We start from the raw sequence: 13620 nt of genomic DNA, 5'->3' as shown, positions 1-13620 counted from the left end.
TCAGGGTCCTGAGTTTAGCTCTCAAGCTTACGAGGAGGCCATGGCCAGCTTTGCCGTTGCATTGCGGTACTCAAGTCCATTCCATCCTGGGGGAAATGTGGCGGTGGAAAGAAAAAAACGTGACATAAAGCAATCTATAACAGCTAGGGTATTAGGTTAGGGTGATGGGTGGGTAAAACATCTAATAAATGTCCAACGTAGTCTTAATAATCTGCCAAGAAATTCTCTGGGTGGAATCACTCCATATGAATTACTATTTGGCACTAGAATGTTCATCCAGGATCTTGATCGTCAAACTTCAGTGGTGGAACAAAAACCCTTTGATATCAAAGACCGTTTGGCTGTTTTACAGGACTTAAATGAAACAAGAAGTCTGAGAAACACAACACAAAAGGCAACGACCACTGAAGAGAAACTACCTGTCACAGCAAGGCCTGTCTGGATTCCAAAGATTGGGGATCTAGTCAGAGAAAAGATCGCGGATAAGAAGGAATTTGGGCCTTCTTACAGAAAACCAGTACCTGTGCTAGCAATCCACGGATCAAGAACAGTGTTACCGCTGCCCCATGCTAGAAGAAAGGAGAACAGGTCTGTATCAATCGACCTGTTAAATCCACATCATGTGGCCGATAATAAGTAGTGGGCCCAGTGGACTCCCGAGATGTAGCAGGTGACCGAATCTTGCTACAATCCAAGAGGTTCAAACTGAAAGACTTACCAACTTTGATAAACCTGCAGTAAGAAAAGAAGGACTATGCAACAAAGCCATGGAACTTGTACCTCTTGAAACCCAAATATCAGTTTGTCAAGAAATACCTGTCTACAATGATATAGCCCCTGACTATACTAATATGACAAAGGAAGAAACAGCTCCAATCCGGATGCAATTCCAACAATTGACAGAACTGCCTCTGGCTATTTCATCAACTGTGAAACCTTTTCTGAGGATCCCAGTGAACCTGAAACTACGCCAGCTAATAAAACTTTCAAAGAAAAAATAACAGAACCCTTTCATCAACTTGAAAAAATATATCTGGTTTCACCCTGGGTTGAAGTTTGGATTGTGTTAAGTGTGCTTTTTCTCCTACTTTGGTTCATTCTTGTTTTAAGTTTGGGAAAGATGATAGATGGAAAATACAGTACAATGGACACAGCAAGTAAGAATATCAACTTGCTCCTGAAACCTCACAAATCATCTCATCGTGAACGAAGAGACCTGTCATCAGTGAACATCACAGCCATTCCTATACCTGGTGGTATAGCATGGGACACAACTGATTATGACATTTATGGCCCGGTGGAGCTGTTGAAGATTCTACACCAGTTTAAGGTTTCTTTGAGTGACTTTGTTTCACCCAGACCTGTCATCAGTGAACATCACAGCCATTCCTATACCTGGTGGTATAGCATGGGACACAACTGATTACGACATTTATGGCCCGGTGGAGCTGTTGAAGATCCCACACCAGTTGAAGGTTTCTTTGAGTGACTTTGTTTCACCCAGCACATTTTCTGATGATTGGAACTTTGAGACTGTTAATAACATGATGACAAATTTAGAAATGTCAGCTAAATTCACAAAACATGAATACTTAGAAGGTTCATCAGATTATGAACAAATGTATTGTTTTAATCATTATGGTCACCATTATTGGCACAAATCTACAAACCCTAGAAAAGTTTTTACTTATAATCAATGGGAACATTGGCCAACACCGCCAAAGGGCAGCTCAAAAACTTGTTGTGAAAAGTTTCCATACTTCCCAGGTTTTAATGTCACACATCCAGAAACGTTTTATTCAAAAAATGTGAATGAGACAGGAATGAAAAACATGCTGACTAATACTAAACACATTTATTCTGCAAACTTTTATGCTCAGCTGTCTACATTAGGTTTTAACTTTTGGAAAGACAACATTGAGACAAAAACTGTCTGGGGCATAAAAGACTGGCAGGTGCAAGGTTTAGAAGCCGTATTCAGAGCCTGCATTATCCCAGAACAAATAATGTTTTTAAATGACACTGTTCAACAAACATCTTGTCTTGGCTTAGCTAAGATAAAAAAATTAAATAAACCGTCAATACCAAAAGCCACACCTGACAGTAATGGCACTGCAGATGAGGAGGTAGATGTAAAACAGATTTTACAACAGAACAGAACTAATCCTGATTGGAAAAAATGGTTAATCTGGCCCACAGACACGAAAAACTGTCAAGAAATGTTCCTGAACAAAACACAAGGGTTCACAGAAAGTAGGCCAGATCCAAGATATTCCCAGATACAACTTCTAGGGACAGTTACGACATACAGTGTAGGAAAACTATGCCTTGAGTGGCTACAGAAACCCACACTTCCAGAAATTAAACAACACTTAACTTTACTTAACCCCTTCGCTGCGGCGGCAATTCCGCCGCAGCGCTGGGGGGGGGGGGGCTGAGCGGCGCTCGCATGCTCGTGACGGAGCCGCTCCGTCACGAGTCGCGGTTGCGCTGTGCTCATGACGGAGCGGTTCCGTCATGGCCCCGCCCGCTCAATAGAATGCGCCGCGCAGGCGCGGCAGCAGGGCCATGACGGAACCGCTCCGTCATGAGCACAGCTCAGCCGATGGTCATGACGGAGCAGCTCCGTCATGAGCATGGGGGGGGTTAAAGAAGGCGTTGATATACAAGACTTCTAACTTGGACCTCATAAACCACGTCAAAAACGTTTCATATATGCCGGTATATACTCTGCTTACAATAAAGCATGGAAAATTACGCAAATGGAAACTGCAGAAAGAATACGAGAAATTGATCATATTCATTTAGAGAAAGCTCTCTCTGTAGTGGACAATGGGTTAACGACTCTGTCCGCCAGATTTTATTCTTTGGACATCATTGTATCATCTGACATTGACATAATAGAACAGGAATTACTAATGTTACAACATGGCCAGTCTCAATTGCGTTCTATAATGCTGCTAGGATGGACGTTATAAAATCTTCGTTCAGGCTGCGTGCCATGGCGTCTAATCAACACCACGTCATAGTTTTCTGTCTTTGACCTTACAGATAAACAAATCTCTTTGGCACAAAGAGGAGCAGATTATACGGTGCTGAGCATAGAAAAACTGGAAAGATTACCATTAACTGTTTCTGAGAAACCAGTCGTGGAATGGATAATGCATGGCACCATCACGATACCAGTGACGATTTTCCAATTCCAGTATTGCTTAAAACACATACCAGCAGGACTGTATGAAAGGTTGGGTAAAGAGTACATTAAGTTGACCTGGAATTTACCATACACACACAAATGTTGGAGTGGGGGAAATGAGGTATTTCTTAGTGGAAAAAATTGTAAGAACTCGCTAAGCGGTACACTTTTATGTCAAGGTATTAATTTACACCGAGCCTGCGAGGGTTCTTCAAATAACCTTTCTTGCCACCTGCAAGGTTCTCCAGCAGCAGTGATAGACCCAGTTTTTAGGCAGCTATCCAATGGTAGCTACATAATGTTGAGTGATCACAGCTGTTGTGGAAGGATGCCAGGTATAGCCTATCTCGTTAGTGTGTCAGCCAGGGTCACTTGTTTATTTATTTATTTATTTAATTATTTATTTATTTATTTAGAGTTTTATATAGCGCTGCAAGACCCGGAGGTATCACAGCGCTTTACATGAGGAATTTAGCATTTAGCATATTACAAACGTTACAAAATGTACATGAAAGATCTTTGCGAGGAAGAGGAAAAACAAGGATATACAAATACATCTAATGATTAGATCATTACAAAAGCAGAAGATACTAAGGAGCAATGGGAGAGAGGGAAAAATAGGGGTAAGGGGAAAGAGGGAGAAGGGAAACATGGGAATGAGTGGGAGCAGGGAGAAAGGAACTGACAAAGGACGGAACAAGACGGCAGGTCAGGATCAGAGGTGAGGGTGAGAAGGAAGATGGGGACAAGAGAAGGGGTTCTGAGAGAGAGAGAGGAGGTCATCGGAGGAAGATATAAAGAGACAGCAGCGAAAGGACGAGGAGTGCCATGCACCAATGTCCGGCTGGGTAGGTGACGACCGCGGGCGCCAGACTCCTCTATAGCCGAACCAAGTGGCTCCACCGGGCAATGGTCATGTCGTCTCAACGGCTTTACATAACGTTCCAAAATAAATAAAATAAAATAAAACAGATGCACCAATGTCCGGCAGGGTAGGTGACGGCCGCGGGCGCCAGACTCCTCTATAGCCGAACCAAGCGGCTGCACCTGGCATCGGCCATGTCGTCTCAAAGTCTTTACATAAGTTTCCACAAAATTATAGAATTACACCAGTTACAAGTTACATGAGGAATTTAGCATATTACAAACGCTACAAAATTTACATGAAAGATCGTTGCGAGGAAGAGGAAAAACAAGGTTATACAGATACATCTAATGATTAGATCATTTAAAAAACAAAAGATATTAAGGTGCAATGGGAGCGAGGGAAAACAGGGGTCAGGGAAAAGGGGAAGAAGAGAAGGGAAACGTGGGAATGAGTGGGAGCAGGGAGAAAGGAACGGACAAAGGACGGAACAAGATGGCAGGTCAGGCTCAGAGGAGAGGGTGAGAAGGAAGATGGGGACAAGAAAAGGGATTCTGTGAGAGGGAGAGGAGGTCCTCGGAGGAAGATATAAAGAGACAGCAGCGAAGGGACGAGGAGTGCCATGCACCAATGCCCGGCTGGGTAGGTGACGACCGCGGGCGCCAGACTCCTCTATAGGCGAACCAAGTGGCTCCACTGGGCAATGGTCATGTCGTCTCAACGGCTTTACATAACGTTCCAAAATAAATAAAATAAAATAAAACAGATGAACATGAAAATCAAGATCAGAATGAACGGGGAAGCTGGTAAACCACAGGAGGAGACATCAGCGGGGAAAAAAACAAGACAAATGTCCAAAGTCCGGCTGGGTAGGTGACGGCCATAGTGGTGTGCCAGAGCCAGTCTCCCCTATAGCTGTCGTAGCAGCTCCACCGGGAGCCGGTTATGTATGCGTTTTAGACTCTGCCAGAATAGAGTGAGGATCAGGAGGTGGTCAAAAAGTCTATTCTTTGGGGTATCTATGTGAGAAATCAGTCTAAAGCAATGTAATGAGGACATTCCAAGATGGCCGAATCCTTAGTATGACTTGTTGCCCGGATATATAGTCCTTTGTTAGTGTCCAGCATTGGTGAGTCCTATTAATCTGTTTAGTGATTGTAGGGACTATGGTGCTCTTTCAGTTGTCATAGGGTAGTGGGAACACACCAGCAAGCGGCCATTTTAAATTAAACAACTATGTTGAGGAGTCCATAGCATTTAAATACATACAGGGCCAGTAAAATAAATAAAGTGTTTCCTAAAACGAAGACAGATGGGGAGTCGCTGTTATGGCCTTCACTGATACTTTAAGCAGAATCAAAGCCATTATTTTGGAAAAAACTGTGCCACTGACCTCGTCCAGAGAAACGTGTGACCTGCAAGTCGCAAGAACTTCTGCTGAGATACATGCCCTATTATCAACAAATTGTCCAATACATTTTGCAGAAATGTTAGGTCGTATCTTAAACATGTCTGATACGAGTAGTATTGTACATGTATTTGAGACAGTTTTTTCGGGACTGTTAGCACCCTTTCATGCAGTCCTAGGCATTTTTCCAAATTTTATGCACTCTGAGTTCGGTGGCCTGCCTCTTCTTTTGGGACTCGTAGCGTTCCTTCTGCTCAGATATGGCAAGTCCAGTCACCAGCCTTACCCAGACAACCATGGAGGACGCCCTCCTAGCCATGCGGTACCGTGACAGAATGACACAGATTCTTGGCTTGGCTAGTTTAAGCGATCTGAACACCACATGGTTTCTCTCGTTCAGACCAATCTGGCAAGATTGCATCTTACCTGTTCTACGATGCCTGCTTTGCAGAGTAGAATGCGTGTTGGACATTTGTCTTACACTTCCATCAGCACTGCCAACGATGTTGACGCTTTGCTAGGTCCGGTAACGGCTCATGCATCGTGTTGCCCCCAATGGCTGCCAATCCTCATGCTCAGAAAATGGTAAAAAACATTCCCCCTTCCTCCACCAGCCAAAACTGGGCCCTGGTTGCTAAAAATAGCCAGCTTAAGGCTTCAGCCCAGTCACAGGTCCCTAGCCTCTCCGGTGGTGTGGCGCAAGATTCCAAAATTTTCCATACTTGGATGCAGTTGGCAACCAAGAATCTGGCCCCACTTAAACCTTCTGCTAAAAATAAGGAGAAATCCAATAAGATGAGCGCCCCGTGGTATATGAAGTCCCTAGCTGAAGCGCATCTCCAGTGTAAAAAAGGGGAAAGAAACTGGAGGAAAAATTATGACCCAACTGCAAAAAGCCTCTACATAAAATACAGGAACATTTATTTTGCAAACATTAAAATTGCCAAAAGGGATTATTACTCAAAACTCATTCAGGAAGCCCACCAAAGACAGAAAACTGTCTTTTCTATAGTAAAATCTTTCACCCATCCGACAATTTTGAAACAAGAAATCCCTCCATCTCAAATCCTCTGCGATCAGATCGCCAATTACTTTGATGACAAAATAAATCGATTACAGGAAGATTTTCCATCCACTGCGCACTCCAGTAGAGTGAGTATAAGTGGTCCTGTTACTTCCTTGCCGTATACCATCAGCATGTTTAAGCCTGTTACCCTCGCACAAACAGATGAAGTCATCATGTCCTGTAAATCAGGATCTCCATCTGATGCCTGCCCGCCCTTCATTCTTCACCAGATAGTTGAAGAATTTGAATAGTTCGGGTTTTTCAGCCTTCTCAAGTGTGCGCATACGCCGAGAATGGTGCTACTCATCAGGACTCAGCCAGCCCTCGCAGAAATGTAAACACAAATTGCGCCTTCACACTTTGAAGAGGTCACTCAGCTGCACCCCTTCCCTCCAAGCTGTCACCTCGTAGCTTACAAAAACTGCTCCGCATTCATGTGAAAGAGCCGACGCGTTTCGAGGCTATGGCGCCTCTTCTTCCTGGGCTTCACAGAACAGCACTGAAGTCTCCTGTTTCATTGTTGCCACACCTTTTAATTACGCAGCTTGCCATCGTGGCGTACCTTGCTTATGCACTGCATTGTGGGACTTGAAGTCTGAAACAAGAGGCATAATAACAACTTTTAGTAAGCTCAGTGTCCATTCTTCATTAGTAACATCATCACCTTAAGTAGGTTTGGAATAGATAAGTGCAAGCTGTAATTATCGTGGGGTGCAGTGCTGAAGAATTTGAATAGTTTGGGTTTTTCAGCCTTCTCATGTGTGCGCATACGCCGATAATGGTGCTCCTCATCAGGACTCAGCCAGCCCTCGCAGAAATGTAAACACAAATTGCGCCTTCACGCTTCGATGAGGTCACTCAGCTGCACCCCTCCCATCCGGGCTGTCACCTCATAGCTTGCAAAAACTGCTCCGCATTAATGTGAAAGAACCGATGCGTTTTGAGGCTATGGCGCCTCTTCTTCCTGGGCTTCACAGACAGCACTGAAGTCTCCTGTGTCATTGTTGCCACACATTTTTATTACGCAGCTTGCCATCATGGCGTACCTTGCTTATTCACTGCATTGTGGGACTTGAAGTCTGAAACAAGAGGCATAATAACAACTTTTAGTAAGCTCAGTGTCCATTCTTCATTAGCAACATTATCACCTTAAGTAGGTTCGGAATAGATAAGTGCAAGCTGTAATTATGGTGGGGTGCAGTGCTGAAGAATTTGAATAGTTTGGGTTTTTCAGCCTTCTCGTGTGTCCGCATATGCCGAGAATGGTGCTCCTCATCAGGACTCAGCCAGACCTTGCAGAAATACACACACAAATTGCGCCTTCACGCTTCAATGAGGTCACTCAGCTGCACCCTTCCCCTCCAGGCTGTCACCTAGTAGCTTGCAAAAACTGCTCCGCATTCATGTGAAAGAGCAGACGCGTTTCGAGGCTATGGCGCCTCTTCTTCCTGGGCTTCACAGAACAGCACTAAAGTCTCCTGTTTCATTGTTGCCACACCTTTTTATTACGCAGCTTGCCATCACGGCGTACCTTGCTTATGCACTGCATTGTGGGACTTTAAGTCTGAAACAAGAGGCATAATAATAACTTTTAGTAAGCTCAGTGTCCATTCTTCATTAGCAACATTATCACCTTAAGTAGGTTTGGAATAGATAAGTGCAAGCTGTAATTATCGTGGGGTGGATTTAGCGGTAGAGCTTTCCTTGGGGGCTTGGATGAGCGTGCAATTGGCATGTATTTGAGAGGCATCCATTGATGAACAGTAAGAATGGACTACACATCCCATAAAACCTTACACACAGTCTCATTGGAGCAGCTGAATGACAGCGGATGATTTGGTTATATAATATGGGGGAGTGGCCGGAACTGCCTCTTTCGACCCAGATGCCTCTGATGAAATGAAAACGAAACGCGTAAGGCGGTGGTCGTGTCCCTTTACGTAATGGACTGAGGAAGACTGTCTGCATACTTAATAAAGCTTTTTTGGGGAAAAGCTTAGCTGTGTTCGAGTGCTGCTTGCATTGGACCCCCCCAGCGAGCCTCGATTCATAATCAAGCGGCCGTCCAGCCGCTAAACAGCACCACCCCATGGGAGAACCACGGGGGTCATGTAGTCTCCATGTGGGCTCTGAAATGAAACGCGTCTTGTGGATTTTGCGGTACAGCTTTCCTTGGGGGCTCAGGTGAGCTTGCAATTTGCATGTATTTGAGAGGCATCCATTGATAGACAGTAAGACTGGACTACACATCCCATAAAACCTTACACACAGTCTCATTGGAGCGGCAGAATGACAGCGGATGATTTGATTATATAATATGGGTGTGTGGCCGGAACTGCCTCTTTCGACCCAGATGCCTCTGAGGAAGTGGAAACAAAACGCGTAAGGTGGTGGTCGTGTGCTTTACGTAATGGACTGAGGAAGACTGTCTGCATACCGAGTAAAGCTTTATTGGGGAAAAGCTTAGCTGTGTACGAGTACTGCTTGCATTGGACCCCCCCCAGCGAGCCACGATATATATATATATATATATATATATATATATATATATATATATATATATATATATATATATATATATATTTATATATATATATATATATATATATATATATATATATATATGTATGTATGTATATATATATATATATATATATATATATATATATATATATATATATATATATATCCTAAATTGTAATAATAATTACAATAAATAATATTAATATTATATAATATAAGATCAAAGGGGATATATATAAGCCTACGCGGAGTTCGCAGACTTCTGCTATGCGGAACTCCGCGAAGTGCAAAAAACCTCCACTGTGCTACGCGAAACTCCACAAGCAGCGGAGTGTGTTAGACAAATGCAATTCGCAGTGATTTTTAGTGCCCGGTGCTTGTCCGCACTGTGTATTTATCGCGAATGGCACCATACACAGCGCAAGCGGGCACTGCTTCTTTTGTGCCGCTCGTATAGATTATTATTCAAACTGCAGCTTTCTCATTGCGAAAGGACGATTTCTCAATGCGAGTGTTCACGAGCATACGCGACCACACGCAATGAGAAACCTGACCACTCGCGTTTAGAAATCTCACTGGGAGGTTGATTTTCCCCGGCCGCGCTCGCCAATTTGATGTTGACGATCGCAAACGAGGAAAAATCCTTCCTGGAGGTGGATGTTCCTCCCTCGTGCTCGCCAACTCAACGTTGATGAACACGAGCAAGGGGAAAAACTCCACTCCTCATACTCCGCGTAATGTGGAGTGCGGAAAACTCTGCAAACTCCGCAAGTGGAGCGGAGTTCACAGCCCAGACTTATATATATATAGAGGAAGATAAACAATCTTTAAAAGTGGCACTAAATAAGTATAAACAGGTGGTCCGCACAGCAAAGGCTGGTTTCTATACAGATTCCATTTTATCTGCAGCAAGTAGTGGAAAATGGATTTTCGATATCGTCCAGGAGCTATCTAATCAACCCTGCTTAAAACAAGATTTTGGGCCTGATTCACAGAACTAACTTAAGACAAAATCCTAAACTTACTAACATTTTGGTATTCACAGAAGGCACTTAATCATTTTGGTATTCACAGAAGGCACTTAGGGGCATATTTATGAAACTATTTTTTATTTGCAAACGCTGCGATTCGCAAAAACAGCGTTTGCGAATAATAAATCGCAAAATGCGATGTATGAGACATTTTCTTATTGGATTTTTAAGGAATCGCTAATTTTGCGATTCTCAATTTTGCATTAGCATTTAAAGAATCGCAAATTGCGATTACTTAAATGCTATGTAGCAAGTACCCAAGTTGTGCGATTTCCCCCTAAGAAATCGCAAATTACCACCAACTTCAAGCTGGTAGCAATTTGCGATTCCTTTCACGAATGCACATTTTGGCATTTTTAAAGGTGCCATGTGGCGCACATACATGCCCTTAGGGCATGTATGTGCACCATATGCACACATGCTCATTTCAGGGGTGCATCAGGGTGTCCTTATGACACCCTTGCACCCTTGAAATTATTCTCTATTTGTGATTCTCAAACTGCGAATCGCTAATTGAGAATGACTTCCCTTTCAGTCCAAAGGGTCTCCTGGCCTATAGGAATGAATGGGAAGTTATTCCTTAATTGCAATTTCGCAATTTGCTAATCGCAATTAAGGAATACCAAGAAATCGCACATTATTTGCGATATTTTAAATACATCCCGTTTTGCAATTCTAAAATATCGATTCTCAAAAAATCGCTATTTCAGAATCGCAAAAACAGATATTGACACAGAAGTTAGGAGTCCTAACTTTAGGACTCCTAAATGCCTTCTGTGAATACAGAAAGTCTTAAAGTTAGGATTTTTTCTCAGTTTGGGAGTTGTAAAGTCTAACTTTAGGACTCCTAAACTGAGAAAAATCCTAACGTTAAGACTTTTGGTATTCATAAAAGGCATTTAGGAGTCCTAAAGTTAGGAGTCCTAACTTTACTACTCCTAAACTGAAAAAAATCCTAACTTTAAGATTTTCGTTATTCACAGAAGGCATTTAGGAGTCCTAAAGTTAGGACTCCTAACTTCTGTGAATACCAAAATGAGTAAGTGCCTTCTGTGAATACCAAAATGAACAAGTGCCTTCTGTAATACCAAAATGGTAGTGAGTTTAGGATTCTGTCTTAAATTAGTTCTGTGAACCGAGCCCATCGCCTCCACACAGAATTTGTGTGATGATCTGGTGATCTTTTTTTAAGAAAAGATTAGTAAGATCATAAAGGATATTGGAGATGCTCCTAATGTGAATTCATGACCCACTAATGGCAGCACTACTTCAGATGTGGGACCTACCAATGGCAACATTGAGGTAGCTGTAGGCTCATCATCCTACACAAACACTGAGTCATTTGGAATTAGAATTGGTGACAGATAGGATCTTTCAGATAACACTAATTTTAGGCTTGAATCTTTTGAATTAAGCAGGGAGGAAATGTTTCATGAACGTGTCTTGTCCGCTAGGTCTTGTTCTGTGCTAGATCCTCTCCCTCCCGGACAGTGGAAAAAATGGGCAAATGAACTAATGCCACCACTGATGCAACTCTGCAGCCAATCCCTATAATCCGGTCTGGTACCCGTAGCTAGAAGAAGACTATAGTTATGACTCTGATGAAGAAGGCCCCAGCAGACCCTGCAATTTTGGGCAACTATAGGTCTTTTGTGCTGCTCCCTTTTCCGGGGAGTGAAAACTCTAGATCATCATGTTAGCAGGACTTGATCCCACTATCTAGAGTCTCACTCCTTGTTAAAGAAGGAACATTTTGGCTTTTGATCCGTCCATGGTACAGAGACGGCTCAACTAGTTGCTATGGATGAGATTTGAATAAGGGAAGATTCCAGCCAGTCGAAGATCCTTGTTTTGCTGGATCTGTTAACCACCTTCGATACTATCAACCACCACATCCTGTTGGCAAGGTGTAGTGTTCTGCTTGTCCGCTTGACTCAACGTTCCGGGCAGAGCATGAGGACAAACAGAAACAAGATATTGTTTTCCTTTGAATTGCTGGATTTGCGCTGTGTTATCTCGCGCAGTACATAACTGTTTTGTTAAGGTTCAAGCATTAGCGTTGTTGGAGACTGTTATTGCTGGCCGTTGTCGTGGATCTACATGGACAACTTGATGTCCGGCTGGCAGCCTTGGCTGCTAGTGGTGCAGTATGGAAGTGGATGAAATCCTATCTGCAAGACTGCTGCCAGGCTGTGGCTCTACCCCCTAATCAATCGAACTTTAGATATACTCAACATGAAATGCCACAAAGTTCGGCACTCAGTCATTTAACTTGTATATGAAGCCACTAAACTCTCTGACAAATTTGCATAATATTTTTTGGCGAATTATGCGGATGATACGCAGCTGATCTTGTCTCCTAATAAGAGTCCGCAGGACCCCATTAAAACTTTTCAAACCGGTCTATTATTCATTGTACAATGGATGAGCATGAATTCCCTTAAACTAAAGGATGATACAACTCTCTGTTGCTCTGCAAATAAAATCCCAATGCCACTACCCCCAAACTTCTGGCAATTAAGGAGGGAGTCTGAGCAATGCTCCTTGGAGGCAGTACACAATCTTGGTGGCATCTTTGATGATCACCTCACTTAACAGGTCAATGAAGTAGCTTGGGTTTGTTTTGCAGTTCTTCGGGGCCTCCGAAAGCTGTTTCTAATGCTACCTACAAGTGCTAAGGCTATAATCACAATGAGTGTATACTGAGTAGATTAGTGTGGTGACGTTCTAGTGTTTGCCGGGCGGGCGCCGCGGGCGGAAACGGAAGTGCGGCCATTTTGTAGAGCCGCGACTTTCTAGCCCGTCAGACACTCTCCCCGCGCTCGGAGTGATTAAACAAAATGTTATCCTGAACACAGGCTAAGCGTCATATTTTATGCACTTGAGCATCACTGCATAGGTGTAAGAGTATCTTTACAATGGCGACGAGGCATGGGATGGAGTAGCAGCACTGAGCCACACGCTGCACTACCGACCACCCACATCAGTCCGAGCACGGCAAGAAAATGAAGCCCCCCCCCACAGCAAGAGCATGGCACACTGGGCACGACCTGGCCACCAGAGAGTGTAAATTGCGCCCAGCAAGAGCGGGTAAGTGCTGATTACAGCGCTGAGCACCAGAAAGAGGATGCACCATGTTCGAGAAGGCTACAGAGCAACAAAGTGAAAGGAGACCACCGCAGACACGGGCGAAGGCAAACCAGGAGGGAAAGGACAACCCGTCCCCGGCACTCATAAGGGGTAGAACAACAAGGGGGTATTGAGCAAGAGTATAGGAGTGTGAGGTATCCCCAGAAGGCCCCAATACGAACAAGTCAACTGTGGAAGGGAAATAGCCAAACACAGCTACAAACCTCAGAACGCAGCCCTGGACTCCCCAGGTACCTCCGGTAGTGTGCAAGGAAGCCCAGTTCCCGCACAAGAAGACATACAGAAAGGGAGACAAGCACCGGGAAGCCTGCCAAGCGTCGTCGCACAGCAGAACCTAGGCCAACGCAACGCAGGGAGAATGAGTGCACAATCATCCTCCCT

This window comes from Lissotriton vulgaris, chromosome 6, assembly GCF_964263255.1.
Source record: "Lissotriton vulgaris chromosome 6, aLisVul1.2, whole genome shotgun sequence".
NCBI classification, from domain to species: domain Eukaryota; kingdom Metazoa; phylum Chordata; class Amphibia; order Caudata; family Salamandridae; genus Lissotriton; species Lissotriton vulgaris.
This window is presented reverse-complemented; position numbering follows the sequence as displayed.